We start from the raw sequence: 18,951 nt of genomic DNA on the forward strand, positions 1-18,951 counted from the left end.
TGGTCAGAGGTCAGAGCCAAAAACCTGATCTAAGGTTCATGGGGATCAAAGTATGAATTATTGTGTTTTTAGATATTCTACATTCAAATTCCAAGGCTGACATTTAGAACATCCCTTCAAAGACCATTTTGGCATAGTGCTCTGGTTCTAAATAGCAAAATTGACCTTCCCTTTTAGACTCGTATTCTAAATTATTCTGAAGATTCTTCCCCCTAGACTGCTCCCGACAACCAACCTGAAGCAGCCTTCAGGACACTGCTGCTGATTTACAACTGCAATCTTGCTAAAAGGAATGGAAAAAAGCCAGGATGACTTTCTGTTAGACAGAATTACTGGCATGAAATACTAACATCGCTACAACTTGGCATATAACTGACTGACTGACTGCATGACTGCCCTCCCTTTCTTATTTCACTGAAATAGGTCATTTGTTAGAGAACTGAGGAAGCCTTGTTCCTTAGTCCACCCGCCCGCTCTCCCCCGCCAAGGATGGAGGCAGAAGGCGGCTTACTATGCTGCTTGGTGTGTGCTTGCATGTGGCTCCCAAAGCCAACACCGTGCCTGCAACCCTTTTCTGGTTAGGTTCCCCCGTCAGTGGTTTGTCTTTGATGAGGGTCTGTGACCGCTGTGTGCAGAGCCCTTCTGTTTCCTGCCTTTACTGAAGGAATAAAGACCGGGCAGGATGCGAGCAGCAAGCTCCAGCTGTCCCTGCTTAAAATACAATGAGTAGATATGAATCAACCATTTGGGTTTGGCAAAATATTAATTAAGTGAGGAAGGCAGTCCTTTTCCCTCATATTTTTTCTCTCCCAGGACATGACTCATGCTATCAATTAGCCAATCAAATATTTGTGGGCAACTCTTCCCACCTCTTCTTGCATGAAGTAAAGAATACAGAGGGAAGTGAAGCCTTACAAGTTATTAAAGACTTAGTTTAGAAAATGAATTGAATATTTGTACATCAAGAGTGGAAAACTCAAATGGCTACATGCGCCAGGTGGGCAACATGAATGGTGAATGAAGCCATTTCACAAGAGCATCTTAAGGTACATTTTTAAAAATATATATTTTATTGATTGTGCTATCAGAGTTGTCCCATTTTTTTCTTCCCTTTATTCCCCTCTGCCCTGAATCACGCCCCTTCCCACCAGCATTCCACCCCGCTTAGTTCATGTCCATGGGTTGTACATATAAGTTCTTTGGCTTCTCCATTTCCTATACTATTCTTAACCTCCCCCGGCCTATTTTGTACCTACTATTTATGCTTCCTATTCCCTGTACATTTTCCCTCATTCTACCCCTCCCCCTCCCCTCCGATCTCCATTTCTGTGATTCTGTTCCTGTTCCAGTGGTTTGCTTAGTTTGTTTTTGTTTTTTAGGTTCAGTTTTTGATAGTTGTGAGTTTGTTGTCATTTTACTGTTCATAGTTTTGATCTTCTTCTTTTTCTTAGATAAGTCCCTTTAACATTTCATATAATAAAGGCTTAGTGATGATGAACTCCTTTAACTCTAACTTATCTGGCAAGCACCTTATCTGCCCTTCCATTCTAAATGATAGCTTTGCTGGATAGACTGATCTTGGATGTAGGCCCTTGCCTTTCATGACTTTGAATATTTCTTTCCAGCCCCTTCTTGCCTGCAAGGTTTCCTTTGAGAAATCAGCTGATAGTCTTATGAGAACTCCTTTGTAGGTAATTGTTTCCTTTTCTCTTGCTGCTTTTAAAATTTTCTCCTTATCTTTAATCTTGGGTAACTTAATTACGATGTGCCTTGGTGTGTGCTTCCTTGGGTCCAACTTCTTTGGGACTCTCTGAGCTTCCTGGGTCTCTTGGAAGTCTATTTTCTTCGCCAGATTTGGGAAGTTTTTCTTCATTATTTTTTCAAATAAGTTCTCAATTTTTTGCTTTTCCTCTTCTTCTGGCACCCCTATGATTTGGACATTGGTACATTTAAAATTGTCCCAGAGGTTCCTAAGCCTCTCCTCATTTTTTTGAATTTTTGTTTCTTCATTCTGTTCTGGGTGAATGATTATCTCTTCTTCCTGCTCCAAATTGTTGATTTGAGTCTCAGTTTCCTTTCCTTTACTGTTGGTTCCCTGTAAATTTTTCTTTATTTCACTTTGAGTAGACTTCACTTTTTCCTCCATTTTGCAATCATACTCAAACAATTCCGTGAACATCCTGATTACCTGTGTTTTGAACTGTGCATCTGATAGGTTGGCACTCTGTTCATCACTTAGTTCTATTTTTGGAGTTTTGATCTAGTCTTTCATTTGGGCCATGTTTCTTTGTCTCAGCGTGCCTGTTATGTTGGAAGGGGCAGAGCCTTAGGTATTCTCCAGGGTGGGGCAACCCAGGTTTTGATGCTGTACATGAGGGAACGGTCAGAGAGGAAACAATGCCACTTGCTCAGCTCTCCACAGGCTTTCAGTCACTTCCTCCACTACCCACAAGCAAATCGGGCACTTCTAGTACTGATTCCTGGGTTGGTGGATTTGTGTACATTCTAGGAAACGGTGGGTCTCTCCAATAAACTCTCCTGTGAGACTGGGAGTTTCTCCCACTATCACAACCCCTGCTGGTTTTTTACAGCCAGAGGTTTTGAGGCTTTCATTTCCCACACTGGAGCCCTGGACTGAGTGGTCTGTCTCTCTCTGCAGCTGTTCCTCACAGTTTATCCATACAAAATGTGGGACTACCTGGACTGCCAGCCACTGTCTCCCCAACTTGGTCCTCCATCTGCCACCTCGACGCATGTCTTCTCCACCTCAGCTGCCCATCTCTGCCCCTCCTACTGGTCTGGATAAATGTTTCTTCTTTAGCTCCTTTGTTGTTAGACTTCCATATGGTTCAATTTTTCTAGCAGTCTGGTTATTTTTTGTTTTTAAATTTGTTGTTGTTCTTCTTTTGGTCATGCAAGGAGGCAAAGTGCATCTACCTATGCCTCTGTCTTGGCTGGAAGTCTTAAGGTGCTTTTTTCTTTCTTTTTTTGACATACATGTATTTTCCTTGTATAGCAAGTCCTCACTTAATGTCATCAATAGGTTCTTGGAATTTGGTGAAATGATGTATAATGAGACCAATTTTACCATAGGTTAATTGATATAAACAAGAGTTAAATAGTTACAATATCTCATCAATGTTATAACAGAGCAACATTGAACAAAATGATGTTATTTAAGGACCTGCTGCATTTTTAATACACAAGAATATTCTTTCTTCTACAGAATCATATCTCTATCTCCCACTTTCACGTTTTCGATAGAGACGAGGTTATCTTTTTGAACTCTTCAACAAGACAGCAGGGTAAGTGCTGATTCAAATGGCAACAGACAGCAGGGTTCAGTGTTAAGAGACATTTGGAAGTGCTACAAGGAAGTGGTGGGGGCTGTCCAGTAAGAAAGTGTGTAGTTTATCAGAAGGGAGCGCCTGCTTACTAAGTGCCATGTTGCCTTATTGCTGAGTGAAAATGCGGGCCCAGAATATATGTTCGAATTCTCCTAAAACACTATTCTTCCCCAAACATGTCATGGAGTTTGTTGCCATTTTGTCCCTTAGATATCTTTAGGTTTGTCTTGTCTTCTGTTTCCCCCAAGTGGATGGAGTCTCCTCAGTGAAGATTGAGGATTTTCCCTCTTTGTCTGCTCACAGGGATAGTCTGAGCTCTTTGTACATAGAAGCTGGGCAGTGATTACTCTACATCATCTTTGGGCTTACCATAACAGAGGATATGCTATTGTGGTCTGGTAAAAATTATGCAGAATATTACATGATGCATGAGTTTTGATTAAACTGGAGGGATCTTCAAAGTGACAGCCAGGTATAATTCAGGTAATTTTGAAAAGGTCTCGGTGGTCATTTTCAAAATGGCCACAAATACCTTCCTTCCTTGCGTATTGGCCTCTGCTACTCCTCCCATTAATAAGTCTATTTCTTCATTCCTTGATTCTGGGTTTGAGTACGTAACTTGTTTTGCGCATTGCAACATTAACAAACATGACACAAGTTGGGGCTTGAAAAGCACTGACACTTTGAGGTATATCAACTCCTGCTGCACTGGATCCATGAGGCCACAATGAAAATAAGCTTAAAACCCCAAAAGGCAACCTGTTAATCACCAGGCATGTGAACAAGGCTCCTCTCAAACCAACCATCTGGCCCAGATGAGACTTGCAGAAGAGCTGACCAGCTGAACCTAGCCCAAATCTCCAACCAAAGAAATATGAACTAATAAATGATCATGTCATGCTCGCCAATTGAACTGGAGACCAGATTATGCCTACTGTTCTCAGCATCCTCCATGCTGAGGTGATGGCGACTACGCAGATACATGGGAAAGTATTTGTGAGATGAGAGCACAGAAATTCTATGCAAATCTACCATATCAGTTCCTTCCTCCTACACCCCAAGTCAGCCCTCAGACAGAATGTGTCTGATCACAAGAGTGACTTTTGAAGGCAGCTGCTTTCATATTATGTCAACTTTGACTCTTAAAACTGTCTTCTTTACATTGATCCAAAGTGTTTCCCCTATGATGTCAACCCATTGGTTCTGGATGCAACACAAGAAAAGGAGAACAAGTCTATCCCTGTATATGAAAGTCCTTCACATTCTTGAAGACATAGCCCCAGTATTCCCAAGATTTCTCTGGCCTAAACTTCTTTTTTTGCCTCCGGTAACTTTTTATGGGACATCATTTCAAATTTCTTGACTACCCTATTTGCTGTCCTCTACATGGGCCCCGGTGTGTCCCTCCATGTGGTTCTTCTAACTGACTACAACTCTCCACAGTGTTTCCTATGGTCTGATTCCAACACAGGAAAACAGACATTATGCGCTTCCTCATCCTAGATGAAATCTGGTTCTTCATGTAGCCTGGGATCATGTTGGCTTTTGGAGCAGGCCAACATTAAACTCTGTTGACTAAAACTGCTAAGTTTTATTCAGACTGCTGCAAAATTATATCTTTCACATACTGGATATAGAACACAGCTCCAATCTTCAAGATTATTTAGCAGCTTCAGTGGTTATATTAAAATTTGTTCACAAAAATTTTGAAACTCCTCCCTTCAAGGGTTGAAGCTTAATTTCCCTCTTTGGGGGTACAGACTCGATCTAAAGACTTGTTTCTAACAAATAGAATAAGGTAAAATTGATGGTGTGTGACTTCAGAGACTACGTCAAAAGATGTACTGTGACTTTCTCCTCTACATTGTAGTGCTGTCTCTGGGGAACAGTTGTTGCCATGTCTTGAGGATGCTCTTGCAGCCTGTTGACAGGCTCTCACACTCTGAGGAACTGAGACCTCCTGCCCACTGCCTTGTGAGTGAGCCAGATTGGAAGTGGATCCACCAGTCCCAGTCAAGGCTTCAGATGACTGCACTCTTGACCCACATCCTAACTGCAGCTACATGAGAGACTCTGAGCCACAAACACCCAGCTAAGCTGCTGCTGACTTCCTGAACCAAAGAAATTAGGAAATAATAAGTGTTCGTTGTTTTAAGTCGCTCAATTTTGGTGCAATTTGCTATGCAGAAAGAAATAACTAATACATCCTATACTCCCAGGGAAAGAAGATAGTGGCCAAGTAGGTGGAAGCAGAGTTCACTTGCTCTTGTCCCCATCTTGGATACCTGGCTGATCTTCTGAAAAATGATCATTCAACAGAGTTTAGCTGATACAAAGTTTGGAAGCCAAGGAATACAGAAGACACTTCACAAAGGTGGTAGGGAGATTTTATAGGTCGAAGAGGAAGTACCCCAGGCATAGTACCTGCATCTTGGAGAGCCTGGTTGGAGATTGCCTTCTATCTGCGCCTGGGTCAGGGGGAGACAGACTTTGGCCAACTGTGACTGTGAGAGGTTTTGGCTTTTTGGAGAGGTAATGTATGATGAAATCTGGACAGTGACTCAGTGCTCAGGGAATGCCTGGAGAGACTTTTTAAAAGGGGAGCTGAAGCATACTGGGCAGGGACCCTGGGTGCAGCTGCTCTGCTAGCAAGGGGAAAGGATTGAGGGTGTGGTTTGCTCCCACTGAGTGCAGCTGGGCATAGAAAGAGAAAGATGCACAACAGGAGAATTTCTCGGCCCCAGCCTGGTGCAGCTAGGAGGCTGGAGGCTGCACAGAGTGGAGAGTTTGGGACTGAGTCTGCTATGAGGGTAGTGGGCTAGGAACTGGATGGGCAGGAGTGGAGCACCTGAGATTATTTACAGCCAGACAGAGCCCCCTTCCTCTGGGGGAGAGATCAAACCTCTGGAAAGGGAAGAACACACTCAGCCCCCACCTCCTGCAATACCACAAACAGGAGAGGCTGAAGAACCCCCTGCAGGGTGCATATCTGCAAGAGAAAGACAGAAAGAGAAAGATAGAAAGTGAAATGTCTAAAGGGACTATTTTGAACTTCTCTCAGGGAGAAAAAGTACACTGGTTCCTAGGGCCCTGTACCACTGAGGCCAACAAAGCAGGGAGATCAGAAATCACCAGCAAGGGGGAATCAGAGCCCTGCCCAGCATTGGCTAGCACACAGAACTGTCTTCAGCACCAAGCAAGAAAGAGCTGACCCTCTTACAAAGATTGGTATCTCCTTTAAAATGGAGAGCTAATTCAGTACAAACTATACATTATTAGAAATAAGTTGGAATGGACCAAGACAGATGGTGTTGGGGCAGGGAGAACATACCCACAACTTTCCCAGAAAACTGAACAGTGCCTCCCAGGGTAGACCTAGGGGCTCCACCCTTTAGATCATAAGAAAAGCCCCCTCTAGAGGCAGGTGAAGGTGATACTGGCGGTGCTATCAGAAGTTGGATGACCCACCCCAGGGCCCAGAGCTGATAAAAAACCAGAGGCAGGGCCAGAAAGAGAAGACAGAAGGGAAACACCGAACTCTGATGAGATGAATTCCACCTTGTACTTCTTCAGAACTTGCCTTATTTTTTTCCTTTTACATAGCTTTTTAAGACTTCTTTTTTTTTGCATCAGTTCTATTCCAACAAAGTCACTATTCTTTGTTTATTTCTTATTTTTTTTAGATTTTTATATTATTTTTTATTTTATTTTTATTTCAAATCTTGCATTGTACCCTTCCTTTGTCTTACTCTATTTTGCCTTCTTCCTGCCTTTTCATATTTTCATAGTAAATCTTATTTACTCCCACACTATGCCTTGTTTCTATTTCTTACTTCTAGTATTTCTCCTCCCTCCATCTTCTCAAAATCATTCTTCCTTCCTTTAGTCAGCTCACATTCTTTTCCCCCTTCTTGTAATATTCTTATTTTCTTTCCACCTTTATAAATTGTGACTTGTTTGTAGTGGATATTATAATTATTGCTGTTCTTCAACTGTATTCTTATTTTTTTCACTATTTTTTAAAATTTAAATCTCATAGGTTACTCTCCCCCCTGCCTTACTCCCCCCCTGGCCATTTTGCATCCCCCTGGCCATGATTACCTGAGTTTGGAATTTTATATTTTTCCCTTTCTTAGCCTGGATTCTATTTCTTAATCTCATTATTTCTCCTCCTTCTATCCTCTCATAGTCATTTTTTCTCTTACTGTAAACATTCATATTCTCTTTTTTCTTTTGTATAGTATTCTTATTCTCTTTCCATCCTTATTAGTCTTTGCTCAGCTGTCATTGTTATTGATCCTTTTGTGCTTTTTCTGCAATTTTGTTCCTTTTGGTTCACTACTTTTTAAATTAAATTTCAAACCTCATATTATACTCCCTTTTCTTACTACATTTTGCCATCACCATTGTCTGTTTTACTAACATTTTAAATTTTATTTTCTCCCTTTCTTTACCTTGTTTTTATTCTTTACCCTTATTATTTCTCCCCCCTCTTCCCACTCAAAATCATTTTTCTGTCTTTTACTCATCTCATAATCCCTCTTTCCTATTTTATATTATTCTTAATCTCTCTCTGCCTTTATTAATCTTTGCTCAATTGTTATTTATATTGCTGATGTGGTAGAGGAGTATTTTTGTTGGAGAGGGTTTGGTTTTCTGGGTAGTATTGCTTTGTTAACCAGTACCTGCACAACAGCATACAAGACATGGTAGAGGTTGTGACTCCCATTCAGCCAGTCAGAGGGAGGAACCAACAATGAAAAAGCCATCAATAATCAAAGCCCAACTACAATAAGAGAGTCCACATAAACTGAATAAAAGGCAACCCTAGAGCATACAGATCAGGAGATCAAATAGACTACACCACTGAGTCCCACAGAGCTCCTACCACAGAAGTCTACCAGGCAAGCAGAGGAACCTGAGATGCAGAAACAAACAAAAAGAGTCAGACAAAGAAATAACCCTCAACTGAAAAGAAAGGAGGGATCCCCAGAAAAAGAGCTAAATGAAATTGAGGCAAGCTATCTATCAGACATAGAATTCAAAATAACATTTATAAAGATGCTCAGGGAACTCAGTGAGAATGACAAGGAACTTTATGGGAGCTTCAAGGAACTTAGTGGGAACTACAGTAGCATGAAAAAGGACATAGAAACTATGACTAAGAACCAAGAAGAAATGAAAAATACAATATCTGAAGTGAAAAATACACTAAAATGAATTAAAAGCAGGCTAAATGAAGCAGAGGACAAAAACCAGCAAGCTGGAAGACAAGGTAGAAATCAATACCCAGTCAGAGCAACAAAACAAAAAAAAGACTAAAAAAAATGAGGATAGTTTACAGAGCTTCAGTACAGTATGAAACATAATAACATTCGTGTCATAGGAATATCAGAGGGAGAAAAAAAGGAGCAAGGGATAGAAAATCTGTTTGAAAAAAATAATGGCAGAAAATTTCCCTAACCTGGAGAGTGGAAAAGCAATGCAAATTCAGGAAGTACAGAGGTTTCCCATCAAGATGAACCTGAAGAGACCTACTCCAAGACACATCATAATTAGAATGACAAATTTTAAAGACAAAAGAGATCTTAAAGACAGTAAGGGAGAAACAGTAACATACAAGGGAGCTCCGATAAGGCTATCAGCTGATTTCTCAACAGAAATACTATAAACCAGAAGTGACTGGCATGAAATATTCCAAGTAATGAAAAACAAGGACTACAACCAAAAGTACTCTATCCATTCTAAATGGAAGGCAAAATAAAGAGATTTACAGACAAAAGAAGGCTAGAAGAGTACATTTCCACTGAGCCTACTCTGCAAGAGATGCTAAAGGGTCTGCTCTAAAAAGAAGAAATAAAGAGAGAGAAAGAGAGGGAGAGAGAGAGGAACACAGGTACTGTAAAAATAGCAATGAATAAGTACCTATCAATAATAATCTTAAACATAAATGGATTAAATGCCACAATCAAAAGACATAGGGTAGGTGAATTGATAAGACAATACGATCTGCATATATGCTGTCTACAAGAGACCGACCTCAGAACAAAAGACCTCCACAGATTGAAAGTGAAGGGATGGAAAAAAATATTCCAAGCAAACAGACTCAAAAAGAAAGCTAGGGTAATAATACTTATATCAGACAAAATAGACTTCAAAACAAAAGTCATAAAAAGGGACAAAGGTCACTACATAATACTTAAGGGAATAACTCAACACAACAATATAACCATTGTCAACATATATGCACCCAACATAGGAGCACCTAAATATATAGGGAAAATCTTAGAAGTCTTCAAGAAAGATATTGAAAACAACACAGTCATCATAGGGAATTTTAACACCCCTCTGTCAACAGTGGATAGATCTTCAAAATAAATAGTCAACAAGGATATTGTTGACACTGAAAGACACTCTAGATCAAATGGACTTGATTGATATATATAGAACCTTTCCTCCAAAGAAGCAAGATATACATCCTTTTCAAATGCACATAGAGCATTTTCAAAGATAGATCACATGGTAGGACACAAAACAAGCCTCAAGAAATTAAAAAAAAAAATTGAGATCATATCAAGCATGTGCTCAGATCACAGTGGATTGAACTAGAAACCAATCTCAAGGGAAAAATTCAAACACATTCAAATACATGGAAGCTGAATAGTAGGTTATTAAATAATGAATGGGTTAACAATGAGATCAAGGAAGAAATCAAAAAGTATCTGGAAAAAAATGGAAATGAACACACAACCCAAAACCTATAGTACACAATGAAGGCAGTCCTGAGAGGGAAGTTCATAGCAATACAGGCCTACCTGAAAAAGACAGAAACATTTCAAATAAACGACCTAACCTTACACCTTCAAGAACTGGAGAAACAACAAACAAATCTCAGAGTGGTAGAAGAAAGGAAATAATCAAGATCACAGCAGAACTGAATGGTATAGAGACTAAAAGTACAATTCAAAGGATCAACAAATCCAGGAGCTATTTCTTTTAAAAGATATACAAAAAAAATCTTTAACCAGAATCATCAAGAAAAAAAGAGGACCCAAATAAATAAAATAAAAATTGAAAGAGCAGTAACAACCAATACCACAGAAATACAAAGGATTGTAAGAAATTACTATGAACAACTATATGCCAAGTAATTGGACAACCTGGGAGAAATGGACAAGTTTCTAGAAACATACAATCTTCCTAAACTGAATCAAGAAGAAGCAGAAAACCTGAATAGACTGAAACAACTAGTGAAATTGAAGTAGTAATCAAAAAACCTCTGGCACACAAAAGCCCTGGACAAGATGGCTTCACAGGTGAATTTTACCAAACATGTAAGGAAGAACTAACTCCTATCTTTCTCAAACTATTCCAAAAAAATTTAAGAAGAAGGAAGACTCCCAAACTCTTTTTATGAGGTCAGTGTCCTCCTAATTCCAAAACCAGGTAAAGACACAAAAAAGAAAGAAAACTACAGGCCAGTATCTCTGATGAACACAGATGCTAAAATCCTCAAGAAAATATTGCAATCCAGATTCAATAATACATTAAAAAGATCATACACCATGATCAAGTATGATTCATCCTAGGGATGCAAGGATGATACAATATTTGCAAATCGATAAACACCATATACCACATAAACAAAATGAAGGACAAAAATCACAGGATCACATCAATAGATGCTGAAGAAACATGTGATACAATCCAGCACCTATTTAGGATAAAAAAACACTGAACTAAGTGTGACTAGAGGGAGCATACCTCAACATAATAAAAGCCATATATGAGAAATCTACAGCCAATGTTATACTCCATGGGCAAAAACTAAAAGTTTTCCCACTAATATCAGGAACAAGACAAGAATGTCTGCTTTCACTACTCTTATTCAACATAACACTGGAAGTTCTAGCCACAGTGATCAGACAAGAAAAAGAAATGAAATGCATCCAAATTGGAAAGGAAGAAGTAAAACTGTCATTATTTGCAGACAACATGATAGCGTACATAGAAAACGCTATAGGTTCCACCAAAAAACTACTTTACCTAATAAGTGAATTTGGCAAAATAGCAGGATACAAAGTCAATGTTCAGAAATCATGGTATTTTTCTGCATGAACAATGAAACATCAGAAAGAGAAACTAAGAAAAAAAAGTAAAAATACCATTTACTATACAAGAAAAATAAAGTACCTAGGAATAAATTTAACCAAAGAGGTAAAAAACCCATACTCAGAAAACTATAGAACACTGAAAAAATAAATAAAGGAAGACACAAATAAGTGGAAGCATATACCATGTTCATGGATTGGAAGGATCAACATCATTAAAATGTCCACACTACCCAAAGCAACCTATAGATTCAATGCAATTCCTAAAACACAAATTGTATGCCACTAATGGCATATTTCACAGATCTAGAACAAATATTTCAAAAGCTTATTTGGAATCAAAAAAGACCCTGAATAGTCTCAGCAATCTTGACAAAGAAGAACAAAGTTGAAGGGATCATAGTACCTAATATCAAACTTTACTACAAGGCTACTATAATCAAAACAGTCTGGTACTGGCATAAGAACAGACACATAGATAAATGGAACAGATTAGAGAGCCCAGAAATAAATGCATGTCTCTGTGATCAATTAATTAATATTAATATTAATTAATTATATTAATTAATTACAAAGGGAGCTTCATACAATGGGGCAAAAAAAAGCCTCTTCAATAAATGGTGGTGGGAGAACTGGACTGGTACATGCAAAAAAAATGAAACTAGACCACCAACTTACACCGTACACCAGAATAAACTTAAATATAAGTGTGACACCATAAAAGTCCTAGAGGAAAACACAGGCAGAATAATTTCAGATATCCCACATAGCAATATATTTGCCAACATATCTCTTAGGGTAAGGGAAACAAAGAAAAAAAATAAACAAATGGGACAACATCAAACTGAAATCTGCTGCATAGCTAAAGAAATCATCATCAAAATGAAAAGGGAAGTGACCATATGGGAGAACATATTTGCCAATGATACATTGGACAAGGGTTCGATCTCCAAAATATATGACAAACTCATATGACTCAACACCAGGAAGACAGACAATCCAGTTAAAAATGGGCAAAGGACCTGGATAGACTTCACGGAGGACATACAGATGGCTCATAGACATATGAAAAGATTCTCCAAGTCACTAATCATCAGAGAAATGCAAATTAAAACCATAATTAGATATCACACTTGTCAGAGCAGCTATCATAAATAAATCAACAAACAACAAGTGCTGGAGAGGATGTGGGAAAAAGGGAACCCTAGTGCACTGTCAGTGGGGATGCAGACTAGAGCAGCCACTATGGAAAACAGTATGGAATTCCCTCAAAAAACTAAAAATGGAACTGCCTTTTGATGCAGCAATTCCACTGCTGAGAATATACCTTAAGAATCCTGAAACACCAATTCAACAGAACTTACGCACCCCAATGTTCATAGCAGTGCTACATACAATAGCCAAGAGCTGGGAACAGCCTAAGTGCCCAGCAGTGTATTAGTGGATCAAAAAACTGTGGTATATTTACACGATGGAATAGTACATAGCAGAAAGAAAGAACTCCTCCCTTTTGCAACAGCATGGATGGAACTGGAGAATATTGTGCTAAGTGAAATAAGCCAGTCTGTGAAAGACAAATATAGTATGATCTCACTTATAAGTGGAATCTAATGAACAAAATAATCTAATAAACAAAATAGAAGACAGGCATGGAAACACAGAACAGACTGACGGTGACCGGAGGTGTGGGGGAGGGGGATAATGGTGGGAAAAAAGGGAAGGGACTAGTCAAAGAACATGTATGAATGACCCATGGACAACAGTGTGGGAATTGACTGTGGGAGCAGGGAGGTGGGATGGGCAGAGTGGGGCGGGGGCGGGGGGAATCAGGACAACTATAATAGAATGACAATAAAAATGATTTATAAAAAGGAAAAATATAACTAATGCATCTTGATTTTGAGGTTGTTTATCTTTCTAACCCACCCAGCTTCATCTTGGTCACACAAGGAGTAAGCCTGCCCTTTCTATATTTATCAAAACCTCCAAATGATACAAATTATAGGTATGATAGAGCCCTTGGAGATACTACTAGAAGTCTTCTGCAGATCAGCATTGGTTCTCTGTGCATCACCCTTAGGTATGGTCCTTCAGCTGGATCATAATAAAGCCTGCTGTAGGAGACACCACCAGATGTAGGTAGGAAGACTTTTACATGAAACCCTAGTGAATTATATGAGCTCAGAAAAGCCCAGAGGAGTGGTAGATGAGAGCGTATTTGATACATACAGAGTCTAGGATATTGGTAAGATGCAAGGAACAATGGAAAAACAGCGAGAATGCCAGGTGTGGTGGGAAGGACTGCATTTGTGTTGTTCGCTGCCTCCATCCCAGGTGTGGCACATACATATTCATCAACTTTTTTTAAAAAATGAGAAAATTTAAAATAATGGAGAGTGTGTCTACATGAAGAGTAAGAGAAATTTAGATATGGGGGCTAGCCAGATTTGAAAAGAATTTTATGGTCAAAATATTTTTCTGGGAGTCCATTTTTCACATCTGGTGAGGGATCCACATGTGTCTGAGTTTTGAGCAGAACTTAAGAGGGCTGATATTTGGCACCATAAGGAGATGCAGAGAAGACGGCGGGTCATGAACTGTGGCCCCCGAAGGTCACCTAAGGTAAGCTCAGATTAGTGAAACCTCAGCAGCCTCTTAAAGAAGTGTTCGCCTTGAGGAAACACTCCATGGGAAAGACCTCTAACATGGAAAGGCCAACGTGGAAATTGTGCTGATAAATGAACTTGAAGCCAAGGTTATCAAGTTAGGCCTAGATCCAAGCTGGGAATCTGCATAGGTGAACAGAAAATATAGGGATGTAAGTAAAAGAAGAGATAGCCTAGCTGCGTACAATATGTATGAGTCCCTCATGGCTTCTGTCTCAGTTTCCGCAGCCCCTCTGGTTCGGAAGCCTCCTGGGATTGGACTGTGTGTACTGAGCAGCAAGCCTCAGCCCCAGCGTGTGCTTGCTGCTGACTCCTTTGCTCTGACCGAATCAGTCCCCTGGTCCTCAGACTTTTCTAGTTCATCTCTTGGTAGAAGCATTAGTTTTCCTGAAATTCAGGTATGGATTCTTAGATGGCAACTCATTTTGGAATCTGGTAGATCAGGGGATTCTGCTTGGAGAAGGGCATAGGACTTGGATTAAAATACACTTTCTTGGATGAACCTGGCTCCTTTGTTTATGATATTTCTATTTTTAGTAATACAATAAAATTTATTTATTGCTTAAGTGTGGCTCAGGATGTTGGGAACACAAAAATCAATAATATAAGGTTCCTACATTTAAAAGCCTCACAGTCTAATGGGAGAGTCCAAAGAGTGTGTGTGTGTGTGTGTGTGTGTGTGTGTGTGTGTGTGTGTGTAGTGATACAGGAACTAAGAGTGAACAGGGGCCTATAGAGAATCATAGATGGTGGGACTCTGTGTGTGTGTGTGTGTGTGTGTGTGTGTGTGAGAGCGAGCTGTGTGGGGAGCTTTGGAAGAGAGTTAGGAAATGCGCCATCAAAAAGATGATGTTCAAACTGAATCTTGATGGAAGAAATATAGAAGATGATTAGATCGATGAGATCACTGGGCAGATCTAGAGACATGGAAGAACAAATACTTAGTTTGGCCAAAATATAGGGTATATTTATGTGATGAAGGGAGAGGTCGAAAGCTGGCCTGGAGGAAATAAGAGATGAGCCTGGGAAAGTAGGCAAGCATCTCGGATCTTGAAGAATTTTGACTGCCAGTGTAGGGAGTTTGAAATTTATCTCATGGGGAACCATGGAAGAATTTTAAACAGAAGAGTAATGCGTCCTGATTTGTAATTTTGGAAGATAACTGGTGGCAGCCTATTGGTGAATTGGAGGCAGGGAGATTGGCTGGGAAGTTATTCCAGCAGTCCCAGCGAAAACAGATGAAATGTAAGGACGGTGGGCGTGGACGAGGAGAGGATCAACACCAGGTCCTTAGGCATCTGAATGGACAAGGCCTGGCACAGGTTGGAGGTTGGTGGAGGGCTGCAGTGAGGAAGGAAGCTGAATAAGCCTGAGGTTTGCTGCTCAGGCACTTGATTAAAGTTATTTGATGAAATAGAGCTGTATATGTAAATGAGCTTTTTGTTGTTGAGCAAAAGATCAATTTTAATATTTTACTTTGACATCTATCAACCTTCTACAGGGGCCTCAAAAAGGTAGGATGTTGTGAAAGACAGAAGAGGTCCGAGTATAGAGAAAATTATGGTTCAGAATGGATAAGTATAAAATCAAATGCCAGCAGCATGAAGGGCAGTCAGGGGCCTTCTTGTGGGAACTCCAGCTGAAAATAGCTCCTGGGCCGGGCTGGCTGGACTGGCTGGCCCAGGCGCTCCGGCAAGGTGTGGGTGCCATCCCTGTGAGCTGGCTGCATGGGTCCTCAGATGACCTTGGCCTCTGAGTCCTGCATGGCTTCCCTGAGCTGGCCTATAGTTAGCTCTCACAATCCGCTGTGGCTGGTTTCCCAAGTAGCAGCAATGGCAGCTGACAAATTTGAAAGTATATATTTTTCTCTCTAAAGAAGTACCCATAAGCAATACTATTCCTGGTTTGACAAAAGCCTTCTGTGGTAGAAAGTAAGCCAATAGTTTTTGTAAGGCTATTAAAAAATTAATCACTTTTCTTTTGAGTCAAAATATCATGAACATATTGGGTAACCTAGAAGAATCAAAGTGTAAGTTCTACCCCTGGAAAGTATGTCAAAGAAATGTCTGCTTGCATGCTTTAGTTTATTAGGGAATCTTTGCCCCCTTTGTATATCACAATAAGAGCAAATACAATAAAAGGATTCCAAGGCAGAGAAAGAATCTAACCTTAACAGAGTAAAAGTCAATAACCCCTCTTGGGAACTGAAGTTGGAATACAAAAATCTAACTTTTACTCTCAGGTAAAAAATTATTGCAGTCCCCTAGAATTCATATCAAAACATCCATATATGGTAACTGGGGAAAATATTGAGAGATTGTGATAATGTTTTTTGTTTGTAAATGGAACTTTAGTTCCTGTGCTTCATCCAGTAAACACTAGAGGGAGGAAGTCAGATAGAGGAAAAAGGCTACCATGAGAATGAACAGGAATGAAGAGGAGAAAAGCATTTCTGCATTGCACTAAGGCACAAAACTGTGTTTAAGTAGACACTAATCTATATTATGACCAAGTGCCTTTATATTATGACCAAGTGGGTTTGAAACCCAGTACCAAAAAACTTCACTATCTGCTGAAACTATCTTCAGAATCCAAAACCATTACTCTGTGGCCAGAATCTATATTCTGCTCATTTTAGACATTTTTGGGAGCCAATATGATATAGCTCTATCAGTGAGTCTTTAATTTTAAAAGACACAGTATTTGGATTAATAACCTTTCAGAGATAATTGGATTTTTTTTCAGCACTGATAGTCATACTTCCAGTGCTCAAAGTGAATAGTAATGATACCAGGCATTTTCAGTCACTTGCAGGAATAAAACATATTCTTTGTAGGTGTGTTAGATTGGAAACCTCCCCCTCTTCACTTTCTCCATAGTTCTCATGAATTAGCTCTATAGTAAAACATCATTTTACAGTCTAGAAACACTGAAGTTAGCTGGCCCAATGTCATGCACATGCCAATGAGAACTGATATTTATTTCTCTTGTTTAAATTCCCAATTCCTTAGTTGCTTTGTGTCTCTTGAAAATACTAAAAGATCTAGTGAAGGCTAGAGGCAAATCACCTATCTAAAAAAAGTTAACAATTAAGCATTATAATCAGAAACAAATATCTTAAGAGGCTTTTTAAGAGACTATTCAAGTGAATGTTAAACTATTTCAGTGGAAGATGAACTAATAATTCTATGAAATATTATCTTTAATAAACTATACCAGACATTTAAAGCAAAACTGTTAAAGTGTGTGTGAATTCAAATGTAAGAAAAATCACAATGAAACATGCTAAGTTAATAAGGATCTGCCCTTTTACAAATGGTGGGGTAAGCCTTACCTTGAAGTTAATATAAAGAGAGTGGAAATAACGCTACGAGCTTCCTAAGGCAGTATCCTGCCGGAAACAATCAGTTACACCGACAAGGAAAGCTTAGCTCCACAATTTGGGTTTGCGTTTTGTTAGTCATGCATTATACTACTTACCTCTCAGGGCAGACCTTTAATTTCAGAAAGTGCTGAGATTCATTACTGTACCGGCTATCAAAAATCTTTGGCAGAAATACCATTTATCCTTGTTGTGGCAATGAACAGATTTATAACATTCTGGTGTCACCATTCCTGAAAAAGCACATTCATTTGAATATTTTTTCCACAAACATAGAGGAATATTTCATGAAGGCACATGGGTGTAGAATACTATAGAGAGATATTGCTCGTGAATGACAGAACGTCTGGTTGATTTACATGAAAACCCAAGTGCTCGTATGAGAATAGGTTAGGTTTAGATTGACGAGCAAATGTGTAACCAGACTTCTGGCTGACAAATGGCAGAACTATGCCAGCGCATTAGCTTCTCTGGAGAGAGACCAAAAGTAAACGGGAGGATCAAGTTCATTCCATAAAGGACATTCAAACCTAATGGATGGCAGGGCTGCTGGGATATTAAGCACATATAGATTTTAATACCCCAAAATAGCACTGGGAAAGTTGAGAGTTGAGCTGACATCCAAGTCAATGACCAAACGCTTATCAAATTTTCCTGTATCGTGGGTGCTTATATTTATATTTCTTCAGAAGGATCCTGGTGTTCTCAGTATACGTATTTTATTGGCAGTTTTGGTTTAAAGTCACTAGCCTGTAAAAATGGCTTGTTTGGGTAAACTAGAAAATGAAAATAAAAACTGATGAGATTTGTATTAAAAATGGTGCCAAGCACTACATGGTCCAGATTGGATTTGATTTATTTCAGTTGGGCACAACTGAGAACAGAGACATCCACACAGCTTTTGTGAAGAAGGATGAAGTGTTTTGATCACACTCTTTTTTCCAGGCTGAGGCTGTGGGTTCAGGAATTTCAGCTTGTCTTCAGGGAGGTGGTATGACAGCAACGGTGGTTACTGTCCACTGAATTTCCATGGTGTGCCAGGACCGCTGCTCAGCATGTGATGTACATTGTCTCACTTAATTCTTATCACTATGTTGTGGGATTGGGCTTATGCTCTTGCTTTATAGATGAGCCTGAGGTTCAGAGAGATTAGCTGACTAGTCCAAGGGCATGCTACACTGCTTTTTGAACATCTGATAAACAGTATGGGTGGAGGTTTTGTAGCTTACAAGCCTTGTGGTACTTGAGTAGAATAGAAGAAAGAGCAAGAAGACAAGAGGCCTGGGACTGAATCCTGACCCTACCATTTACTGGCTGTGTTATATCAGAAAAATGCCTAGCCTCTCTGAAATGTCTCCTTATCCATAAAGAATGTGCGTCCTGTGGGTGGGGAAGCATTAGAAGATTTTTAAATCACATTTCTTTTCTAACCTGTAATTCCACAA

The 18,951-nt window shown here is 39.6% G+C and overlaps 1 protein-coding gene across 1 annotated transcript in view; it reads right to left on the reverse strand.

Annotated features, from left to right (window-relative positions):
* Positions 1 to 17,881, reverse strand: part of ITGB6 (integrin subunit beta 6) — a 151,796-nt gene extending 133,915 nt beyond the window's left edge. Inside the window, exon 1 of the mRNA XM_054562332.1 lies at positions 17,605 to 17,881. The gene's annotated coding sequence lies outside the window, so the exon portion shown is untranslated. The remainder of the gene's footprint in view (positions 1 to 17,604) is intronic.
* Positions 17,882 to 18,951: the final 1,070 nt, after the last annotated feature.

This window comes from Pteronotus mesoamericanus, unplaced genomic scaffold (genome assembly GCF_021234165.1).
Source record: "Pteronotus mesoamericanus isolate MK-2021 breed Mesoamerican mustached bat unplaced genomic scaffold, CSHL_Meso_final scaffold_651, whole genome shotgun sequence".
Lineage (NCBI taxonomy): Eukaryota > Metazoa > Chordata > Mammalia > Chiroptera > Mormoopidae > Pteronotus > Pteronotus mesoamericanus.